The sequence below is a fragment of the Dermacentor albipictus genome, chromosome 4 (genome assembly GCF_038994185.2).
Source record: "Dermacentor albipictus isolate Rhodes 1998 colony chromosome 4, USDA_Dalb.pri_finalv2, whole genome shotgun sequence".
Lineage (NCBI taxonomy): Eukaryota > Metazoa > Arthropoda > Arachnida > Ixodida > Ixodidae > Dermacentor > Dermacentor albipictus.
In genome coordinates, this window is record NC_091824.1 from 40245967 (window position 1) to 40256976 (window position 11010).

Consider the following 11010-nt stretch of genomic DNA (forward strand, 5'->3'; position numbering starts at 1 on the left):
AACACCCTCTACGTGCGAATGTAGACGCGGTATTGGAATGGTTGAAAAAAAAGGAACGCGCAAAAGGATTCATTTTTGAGACATCAACTTGAAGGAACGACCCACTCGGCTTCATAGCACCCTTCGTCATCCGGCTATAGCTACAGTAGACATCCTCAGATCCGCGGAGAAGTACGGGGCACAGCGGCCGGTATAGCTCAATATGTATAGAGCATGCCTGCTGCGCAATGCAGAAATGGTCATTAAGCTCCGCCGGTGGGGCGTGATATATTGTAACGTAGATTGAAGACGGAGTCTTACAAAATGGCCGCTTCTCTTTAAAGGCGGGCCAGAAGGAGAACGTGCATATCACGCGCTTCATAGTCTTTCATGGCGCCGACCTATGCACGCGCCGTCCCGCGGTGCGGGAGTCCCACATCATTGTGTCAATTGCCCCCCAAGCGAAAAGCGACCCGGCCACAGCGACAATTAACAATTCGACTGGTGCGAAGGGGTGAAGTGACCAGGTGTGTGCAAATGACCACAAATGGTCGGGTTTATTCGATGAAAATTCACTACCTCACTACGAGCAGCACAGGTTAGAGAGTTAAATGTGCTGATCCTTGACCTCAAGCCAGCACGTTGGGGCAGCGCAGCAAGGTAGTATTGATTGCAGCACATCGATGTTCGAGCACTGTCTTTGAAAGCTACATCAAGCGAGCAGCGCACGAGCTCGAGCTGCAGCGTGATCCGCAGGAATGTTACTGCGAGCTCATACGCATTACATCAGGTATTTATCAGTTGCTAAAGGGACAGATGATGGCCGCTACTACAGTGGAGGCATAACTACGTCTAGCGGCATGCAGTCAACAAAGATTGCAGGAGGCCCGCCGTTTCGCGGCATGTCGAAAAACCGCTGCCATGGCGGCGCGTACGATCGTGCGCTCGAGCAGTTCGTACATCGCGCCATGCTGAAGGACCGCTGCCGTCGCGGCGCGTACCGTCGTGCGGTCGAGCAGTTCCGTGCACATGATGTCTGCTTAGCGCTGCTGTGAATTCATTTATAGCAAGCATTTCGTCGCGTTTGCGCGCCTGACTCTAGCATCGTGCAAACCTTACCTGATGTTCAACTTCGTACGCGACTCGCTTCACTTGCGATTGACGCCGCGCTAAAATTTCGCCCCTTATTTCTTGAACGGCGTACAAGCATTCGGCGTTGCATAATTTATTGCCTTTACGGAGCATGCCACCTCTGAAAAAATCTTCATCACCCGATATTCGCTGCAAGCCGTGGTACAACAAAACCGAAAGTGACGGATCCATATTGTAAACGTGCCTTCCGATCAGATGACCGAGGTTGGTACTACCCAGTTCAGGACAGAGGGTGCTTTTTAGCACAATTTTCGCAGCGCCCCCTGGGCGATGCAAGAGCCCCATAGCGCATGCCCCCAGGCCCTCGTGTTTCAAGGGCGCTAGTGAGGCAGTAGTGCTATGGCCAGTCATTCACCTGAAATGTTTTGTATATCATATCAATTTTTGCAGTGCACTTTAAGGCTCATAGTACACATCATTAGTCATCGCCATTATCTTACTACATGCACATTTTACGCACTTTACAGCTACTGAGAAAAGGTTTATTGGCGGCTCCTAATGTAAAGGCACAGCAACCGGGAACGGCGAAGCAGCCCGAAGCACTGTCCAAACGGACGCCAGCAATCAACAGCGCGAGCCGAGACGAGCCGCGCGTTGGAGATGCGGCTGTGCCGCGAGGCGCGTCTTCTTCTTCGCAATCTCCCCCCGGACAAAAAGAGCCATCCTGGCGCCTTAAGAATCGGGAGGCAGAGGGTCGTGGTAAGGCTTGAGACGCGAGACGTGGACAATGTCACGTCCACGCCGGCGCAAGTCTTCAGGTGGTGACAGGGGCTCAATGAGAAAATTCACCAGGGATGTTTGCTCCAAGATTCTGTAAGGCCCTTAGAATTTTGAGACGTGTTTCGAGGAAAGCCCCGGCGTTTGGAAAGGGACCGACAACCACACAAGAACGCCTGGAGCGTAGGTCGTGTTTGGATGCGTGTCGATGCGGTTTTCTTTCTGGCGCTGCTGTTGCTCTGCCGTAAAGGAGCGCGCTAGCTGGTGGCATTCTTCGGCTTGTCGGGTGACGTCGGAAACAGGTAGACACTCGGAGGCGTCAGGACGGTATGGCAGGAGCGTGCCGATGGTATGCGTAGGCTAGCGGCCATACAGGAGGAAGAAAAGCGAAAATCCCGTAGTGGCTTGGATCGCGGTGTTATACGCGAACGTGATGAATGGAAGGATGCGGTCCCAGTTACCATGATCAGATGCCACGTACATAGAGAGCATGTCACCAAGTGTGCGGTTAAATCGCTCTGTGAGCCCGTTAGTCTGTGGATGGTATGCCGTGCTTGTCCGATGAATAATATGGCATTCCGAAAGCAAACTTTCTTTCAACGACTTCGGAGAGGAAGGCGCGACCTCGATCGCTGAGGAGTTCCCGAGGTGCGCCGTGTCGAAGCACGAAGCGATGTAGAAAGAAAGAGGCTACATCCCGCGCTGTAGCACTTGGTAAAGCAGCACACTCTAAGAAAAAAGAGAGTAAAAAGTGAGTCACGGCAACTTCACTCTCTTTTTTCTTCCGAAGACCCACTTTTACGCGAGTAGAGTCAGAAAACAAGAGTCAACATTTGCGCATGGGTCGTTTGACTCTCAATAGCACGCGAAGAGTCGTCGTGGAAAATCGCCATTCCTCTGATATTTGAGATGAGTCTGGCGAGAGAAAGATTTTAATGAAGGAGAAGAAATACCAGATAAACTCTTCTGTTGTAGGCAGGCCCTCGGGTTCCTGTCCTGGTTGTAATGCGGTGTATCATTCTTTCATCCTTGTCATGTTCTGCAATTACTTCGAACTCTATATATTGATTTTCCTTGACCATGTTTGTTGATACCTCGCACGCTTAAGCGATAGCTGGTTTCCTATGCTAACGAAGACCTGGATTTGCCACACTGGAGTCTGACCATAAGTAAATCTAAAAAAAAAGTATTGGCTACTAAAGAGAGCACAGCAACGAGATAATAAGTTCAGTAGGCGCCCTCAACAGTGTCGATTGTAAGTGTAATTCCGCGAGTTAAAATTAAATTTTGAAGATTTAAGTTCAAAAATCAAGATCTTGTTATGAGGCGCACGGTAATGGAAAGCTGCAGATTTATTTTCAGCAGCTCGGGTTATTTAACGTGTACGGAATCCACAGTATACGCGCATTTTCGCATTCTGACCCCGTTGGAATGTGACTGCCGCGGTTGTGGTTGGACCCGTCACCTCGAGCTCAGCAACGCAACGCCAAAGCCACTGGGCTACCGCAGTGCGTAGCGTTCCGCGACCAGAAACAATTATTAGCGTACGCAACACTGCTTTGGAACCCCCTAGAAATATAAAAAACAATAACACAGCAGTTTCAGCCTAATGCTGCATGAACCACTGCACGAACTATTGCACGAACCAAGGTTCGTAGTTTCATCGGCTGAATAAACTGCAGTAAACATTCGTTTACTCCTGAAATTAGCAAGCACTGGGTCACGCGCGCACGTGCAAACATCAACAGATCTCACTCAATGACGGCGAACACTCGCTGTCACAGCGTTGGCGTGATGAAGGGCGCGAGCAGAGCGGACCGAACGCTTCTGCTGCCTCTTCCTTCAAAGCGTCTCCGAAAATTTGCGCTATCTGAGCCTTCCTCCACCCCCCCCCCCCACTCCCAGCTTTGCATCCATAGGAAATTATCTCCAAAACAGAGCGAGGGTGGCGCAAGACCGGGCTAGAGCAACGGCTAGAGGAGGAGAAGCGCGCTAAACTAGCGCCTCCCTCTCCCAGCTTGCGCGCGTTTTATCACGTGACCTCCTTAGATACTTGGGGCGCCCATCCAGCCCCGGCTACGCAGCCCCCGGCTCAGCCTCGAACACTTCCTTTAACGCGCACAGCCAACGGCGCGGGATGGGATCTTATCGCACTTGACTTTATACGTAAGCTCGCAGTAAAACCGACAGATATATTTCGACTGTTGTGCCCATATAACTGCTATCGCAAAATTCGCAATAAACAGAAAATTTTACTGAGGACCAACAACGCTGCTTTTCCACTTCGGGATACAGCGGTGAACGACATTTCGGGAAAATGTGTTGCTAAATCTCCGTCAAAAACTACGCTCGCATTTGGTGACAGCGGAACGCAGTCGCAAGAAATTGTGGAGAAAATACCGGAGTTCTGGCAGCTTCAGGTGCACTAGATTATTCAGTAACGTCGGTGGCTTTGTAGATATACCTTACACCAGAGCAAACTGCACTCGACAGAGATCAAGGGCAGCCGCACCGTTATAGCTAAGCAAATTAAGAACAATTACGCCGCGTCTTCCCACTTCGAGCACGCTCCGACAGCCCAACGATAGATATTTCAAACGTAATCGCACTCGGACGAGCAAATTTTGCTTCTGCGAAGTGAACGTAGCGGGTATTTCAAGACGCGTGTTAAATTCACGGCTGTTTCATTCGAGAGCATTACTTACGTGACGTAAAATTATCAGTGAGCAAAACAGTTCTTGTTTCAACGCAAGGAAAGAAAACCGAAACTAGTTGTGCGGATTCAAATGATCCAAAGCCGAAGCCGTCAATAGTATGACGCCATTTTTCAATTGTGTTGCATCTCGCGCGAGTACGTTGTCGTCGAGTGGTGGTTCTTTATTCAATGGAGTGGTTCTGAAAGCGCTGCGTTAGGGGCGACTGCAACCAGGCGTTGTGGCAAGTTACGGTGGGAACTTCTGTCCGTGCTGTGTGATTGCGACGAGGACGACTGCCGCCAGCAGCGGCGTGTCGCCGATTTCGTCTTTGCCAACATCGAGCAAGTGCAGCTCCCCGGAAGTGTTGCGTTTTGCACTGCATTTTCCTTGTGATATGGGAGATCGCAACGCAGAGACGACCAGATGCATACGAAAGACTACCAGCGGAGAGTGACCTGTGCCATATTTCTCTTAACCTCTCAGGTGAGCATATGAGCTTTTGTTCCGAGTTTACAAACGGCGCGTAATCGGCCCTTCCGGCACGGCTACATTTTTCGCCACCTTTCTCTTGGCAGTTCACAGACGTTTCTTAGGAATGCGTGGGCGTATGTATGCGAAAATACTACTGACAGACGGAAGCCTCAGGATAGCATATGGAATTATAGCAAAGCTGTACTGCCATAGATAAACACCGTTCTTAACGACTCCAATGACGAGTGGCCTGTCGCATCGAAAAATCCGTAGAATACCAAGTACTGCGTAACTTGGAAGTGTAGTGTGACCAGTGTGACTTTCGCTGGCGAAGACAGGTTGTCGAAAAAACAGTAGTCTATTCTGAAGATTTACTAGCGCTTTAGGTATATTACCGCGAAAAATAAATACGCTACCACGCTGTATGGCAGTGTCAGGCGATGTGGCAGCACATATATTTTCGTAGCAGTAAGGCGGCTGCATGCACGAGCGAACAGACACAACCCTTTAAAAGCGCTGAAACAGAACAAATTAAATGTGCATTTGGCGTCAAGTCGGAAACACATTGGCTTACAGTATAAGCCGATGTATAATGCTATTATTTTTTATGTCATCTTTATTTTCATGGTTGTAAATATTTAAAAGCATGAATTTGCTGCAACCTTTATATAGTAAATTCTACTAGGCGCACAAAACCTGGCTGTGTTGTGTAGAGAATTTGTGCTATTCCTACTGGATTTTCTATTTTGAGTCCGGTGTTTTATGAAAAAGGGGGTCTTTTTATTTGTAGTCTTATGTTAGTGCTGATATTTGGCAAGCAGAAATGAGTTGATTGCATAGTTGTATCTCCCGGTGAGCTGCACATGAACCCAAGTTTATACTGTCTTGGCTATTGTAAAGTGCATATAACAATTTTAAGTATATACAGCCGTAGTTGGCTTTGTCACTGTAGCGTATTTTGTAAAAGTAGAATGCTATGATTATTTTACTGTTTTCATGCAGAAATACCTTTTTTTCTTGTACCAAGAAACGCTCACATCATTGAATGAAATGAGGTGTGGTGTATTTCTCTACTAATTTAATAAAGGAAATTTCGTCTGCGGCGTATCAGAGATTAGTTTACTTTCTTTTATTAAACAATGCATTATCTCCACTGCTACTGCTGTCGTTCTTTGTATCTTTGTAATTTTGAAATGTACTTTATTTTAGGTATTCAAGAAATGGCAACATCCAGAAGAAGACGCCATCGTATCCAGCATGTTATGGGTGAGACAGATCGTAGCAGGCACTTTTGAATATCTCATTAGCATATGATGCAATTTGTTTTAATTTTTGTGTCCACTTTCCTGGCCTTTTTCATTTCAGCATTATTGTGCAAAGGGTAATACTTTTACATCTAGATAGAGTAATCGTCCAAAAGAGAGAAACATGGCTGTAGGAGACGACACACTAAACCCTCCTTTGTCCGTATCTCTATGTTGTGCAGTTACTCTGTCATTATCTACCAACAAGCAGAAATTCTTCATCAGCTACATTTACTAATTCTCCGTTATTACAATTTAATTGATACAACATTGAAAGTACAGAGGTTCACAGGAAGACAGAGACTTGAAATGATAAGAGCCGTAGAACAAGGACCATCGCTGGAGCCAATGTTTCGACAAAGAGAAGGAGATAAGTTTTCTTGCCAAACATTGGCTCCAGTAAAATTTCTTGTTCTATCACTATTTACGATTAAAAGACAGCGTTAGTGCTCTTGCTGAAGTATTATGCATTATGGAATAAACATTTGCAGGGTTAAATGTCAGGAATGTGAAATTTCTTGTGTATTTTAATGCTACAGCGAAAGCCAGAATAACAAGATGTAGAGAACCACATTGTTATTTGTCACTACCCAGTTTGGCCAGCTTCATTCAGAGCTTGCACTTTGTTGCATTAATGACCACTGGAATTCATTAATTGAATTGCTTCGTGATTTACTTATATTCAGAGATATTGAACTTGTTTTAATGCAGCTTAACATAGTGCATGTAAAAAATATACAATGACATTTTAAGAGGCTTGCAGTTGACTAGCAAATCACTTGATGGTATGTGCTCAGGTTACCATTGAGCTTCCACGCACAAATCGGATGCACATTTTTTTTCATTGCTTGGATTTTCATAAACATAAGTACCATTTCTTCTTTGTCGATGTTCTAGTTGTGTTGTAGGACCCAACTGTTTAAATTTATTTGGATTGGTATCCATGTTACACAGACAGCTGAATTTTTCTTGTAAACTGTGACATGGTAGGACTAAGAGCGTTTGTGCAAATTTGCTGCAGGTACACTCTGGTGGCTCCCGCCCCTGCATCCTACGACCACCGTGTCCTCACTATGTTCACTAGGGAGTTCGAAGCCTTTGGCGGCTCCTGCCACTGCGTCCTGCCACCACCGTGTCCTGACTACGTCCACTAGAGAGTTGGCAGCCTTCGTGATGATGCCAAGCAGGCTGGAAGCTGACAGAAAGATCGAGGTAAATACATGTAATTAAGTGGCAAATTTTTGAGTGAAGTGGCTTGTAGCCACTCAGCAATGAAAGAATTAACTTCGAAGCAGTTTAGACTCCCTGCTATCGGTGCAGGAATGCTCAAGTCCATCCATTTTGCCTTAGCCGCCAAGAGGCTATGTGGATTAGACGAAATGCGATGCAAATTTTGAAACTAGTAGGAGACCACTTGTACAATTTTTTTTCTTGCTTGACACAAAACTGCTTTGATAAAGCTTTAGCAATTTAAAAACAATACAGTGTACTTTCATACATGTTATTGGGCATAAATTTACTAGGACTGCCTCAATAGTAAGTATGCCGATAAACTTACACCAAAACTGACTTTTTTTGCTAGTTCATCCTCATCTCTGTGCACTGCTGCATAATTTATCGTCCTGAAACCAGTCTTTGCATGCAGCACAAGTCCTAAATATGTGGATTACATAAATTTGCAGCTGTTGCTGTAAGCGAGTTCTATGAAAATAAAGTTAATAGGCCATTTTGTCCATTTTTAATGACCCATAAATAAACTGAGCAGTGACTAATAAGCAGTTCAATTTTTGGTGTAAGGCCTCTCTTTATTGTCCTTTATTTAGCCCCCTTAATGAAGGAACCAATTTTTTGGCTATGCCTTTTATGATGCATAGTTTGGTGCGTTACACAAGTATTTCTTGAAATTAACATTTGTCCTATATTGAAGGGCCTCCAGTTTTTCGAAAAGAAATTTCAAGTGGTCGTGTGCCAGGTCGGGACAGCTCGCATGAAATAGCCTACTTACAGAAATAGGGAGGGCCATACCCGCCGTGGTTGCTCAGTAGCTATGGTGTTGGGCTGCTGAGCACGAGGTCGCAGGATTGAACCCCGGCCACGGCGGCCGCATTTCGAGGGGGGCGAAATGCAAAAATACCCGTGTACTTAGATTAAGGTGCACATTAAAGAACCTCAGGGGGTCGAACTTTCCGGTGTCCTCCACTACGGCGTGCCTCATAATCAGAAAGTGGTTTTGGCACGTAAAACCCCATTATTTGCATTTTTTTAAGGGGGGGCCAGTACACTTGACTTTATGTTAGGATAGTATTATTGATCTACAAAAGAGGGAATGAAGCATTCCGTCCTATAAGCAGCCCTTCACATTCATTTACACTTTTGCACATCTGTATACCTCAAGTCTGGTGACCTGTGTCTGTTTTGATTATCTGCTATGTGCCGATGGTAAACTTCAGGTTTGCCCTATGATGGAGAATATTTTGTTCCTTATAGATATGGATCTGTGTTTTTCAGATTGCCTCGAAATTTTACCCAAGCCGTGCCACACACTTGGGCCAGGCCTCTTGCAAACAACATATAACCAGGCTCAACGCATGATGTCGAGTGAGTCCGGAGATCGAGGCAACCTGCTGTGCAACCAGCGTGCAACCTTTGGTGACCCTCAACATGTTCCACTTATTTCACAGCTGCACTCAGCTTCCACCTATCGAAACCGCATCACTAGCTGTGGTCACTCATCGAACCATGGATGAATGTTGGGGTGGAGTGATTTGAAGAGACATTCTTTTTGTCTCTTCAAATCCTTAGCAAATACTTGTGTTATTATAATTAATATGTGTCTTTAGTGCCTAGTTTTTAATGGTTCCTTTCTATTAGAATTCTCGCCATCGATTCCTGCTGTTATAATGTATGTCTGTCTTTATGCACAGTTTTTCATAGTTCTTTTGTACTTGCTGTCTATGTAATTGATAGGTTCATAGTTCTTGTTATACAGAAGGCTAAAATGCAAACTTACGGCATTTTTTTCTTCCTTTTGATAATCTACAGCACTGCAAAGTGTTCAAGAAATGTAACCCAACGTGGGCTCTGGTGCAGGAAAAATTTAAGAGCAATATAGAGTACTTATTTCAAACACTCATTATTTTTGGAAAAGTAAAGAATATAGGAGCACAAAAAAGAAAATATTAAACTAGAGCAACATGAGTTCCCCTCATAAGTCTGATAATAATGTGACTTCCCTTCACTGCAAAGATACCAGTAATATACTCGCATACAAGATTTGAAACAAGAAAGCTATGATGCCCTTGGCATTTCTCAGTGCCTATTTGTCACACTGATGAATGTCAAAGGCATCGCAGGTTTCATGTACACATTGGCTGTGTTACACTTTTGAGTATTGCATTTCTCAAACACAAAGGTTTGCAGCAGTGCTTTAAATAGCAAATGCATTTCCTAATTTATTAGTGCAAGAGGAACAGTACAGATCATGTAAAAATTATTTTACAGACTATATGTCCATGGATGCACGCTTCTGATGACATAGCAGTGACGTGGTCGTGGGATGAATGACTTTATTTCAGATTTAAATATTGGCTTCCAGGTCTGGGTTAATCTCCTACACTGAATAGTCTAGGTCAGAGCCCATTTAATAGAGAAAGTGAATTAAACTAGGAATTATAAACATCTTTTATAATCTTTTATGACTGGTTTCATTATTGTGAGAACAAATGTTTATTTATTGTCGCACTAGAGTTGGCTGCCCCCAATTTGTATACAACCCCTTTACAGGCTAAAAATTCAGTGTGTTACCCTATTTACTCGCATAATGATCGCACTTTATTGTAAAAAAAAATGACTCAAATTCAGAGGTGCGATCATTACGCTGGGTAAATTTCCCACAAAAAGAAAAAAATATATCCTCTGGCATTTGCTACGGGATGACAACAGGTCAACAAAGAGGTGGCTGCCTTTGTATGAGCACTCATTAAAATGATTGGCTGTGACTACACTCTGCAGCTTATCTATAAAGTAGGGCTGTGTGAATACCGAATGGTAAATTTCAAATCGAATTGAATAAAAAAAACGAGACGAATAGAACGTGGAATACCGTATTTACTCGCATAATTATTGCACTTTTCTGAGAAAAAAATTGATGCAAATTCAGGGGTGCGATCAATACGCTGGTGAAATTTCTGGCGAAAGCAATTTTTTTTCCGTCCCGCATTTGTTACGGGATGACAACAGGTCAAGCAGGCGGCTGCCGCTGTAGAATGGCGCTGTAATAGTGTGGGCGAACAAAACAAGAATGGTGGCCGGCAGAGCAAGCCGAACGCGCCGAACACAATTTTTTTTTCTTTTCGTGAGTACATTACGTGCATTCAAACAGTTTCTTCCGTATCAGTAATGAATAATATCGGCAAGTTTGCGGCAATAACATAGCCATGTCCACTTTGAGGGGCCAGAAACAGATGGGCGTTTTTGAAGTATATTCTAATTTTTTTTTCACAATAGCATGAGAAGTATGCAAGATTAGTAGGCAGGCCTGTCTGCCTGCCTACTAATCTTGCATACTTCTACTAACTTTACATGCTGTTTGAATAGATATTGGCACTTTGCAGTCTACAAAGAGCTGAGTTAACTGCAGCACACTGCTTTTTTGTGAAAATTTAATACACAAAAAAGTGCCTGCAAATATG

At 44.5% G+C, this 11010-nt stretch overlaps 1 long non-coding RNA gene across 1 annotated transcript; it reads left to right on the forward strand.

Moving 5' to 3' along the window:
- The first annotated feature begins 4738 nt into the window (after window positions 1-4738).
- On the forward strand, window positions 4739-10757 carry LOC139059628 (uncharacterized). The gene is made up of 4 exons (XR_011514253.1): window positions 4739-5027; window positions 6225-6281; window positions 7341-7531; window positions 8828-10757. It is a non-coding gene; the product is annotated as an uncharacterized lncRNA (long non-coding RNA).
- The last annotated feature ends 253 nt before the right edge of the window (window positions 10758-11010 follow it).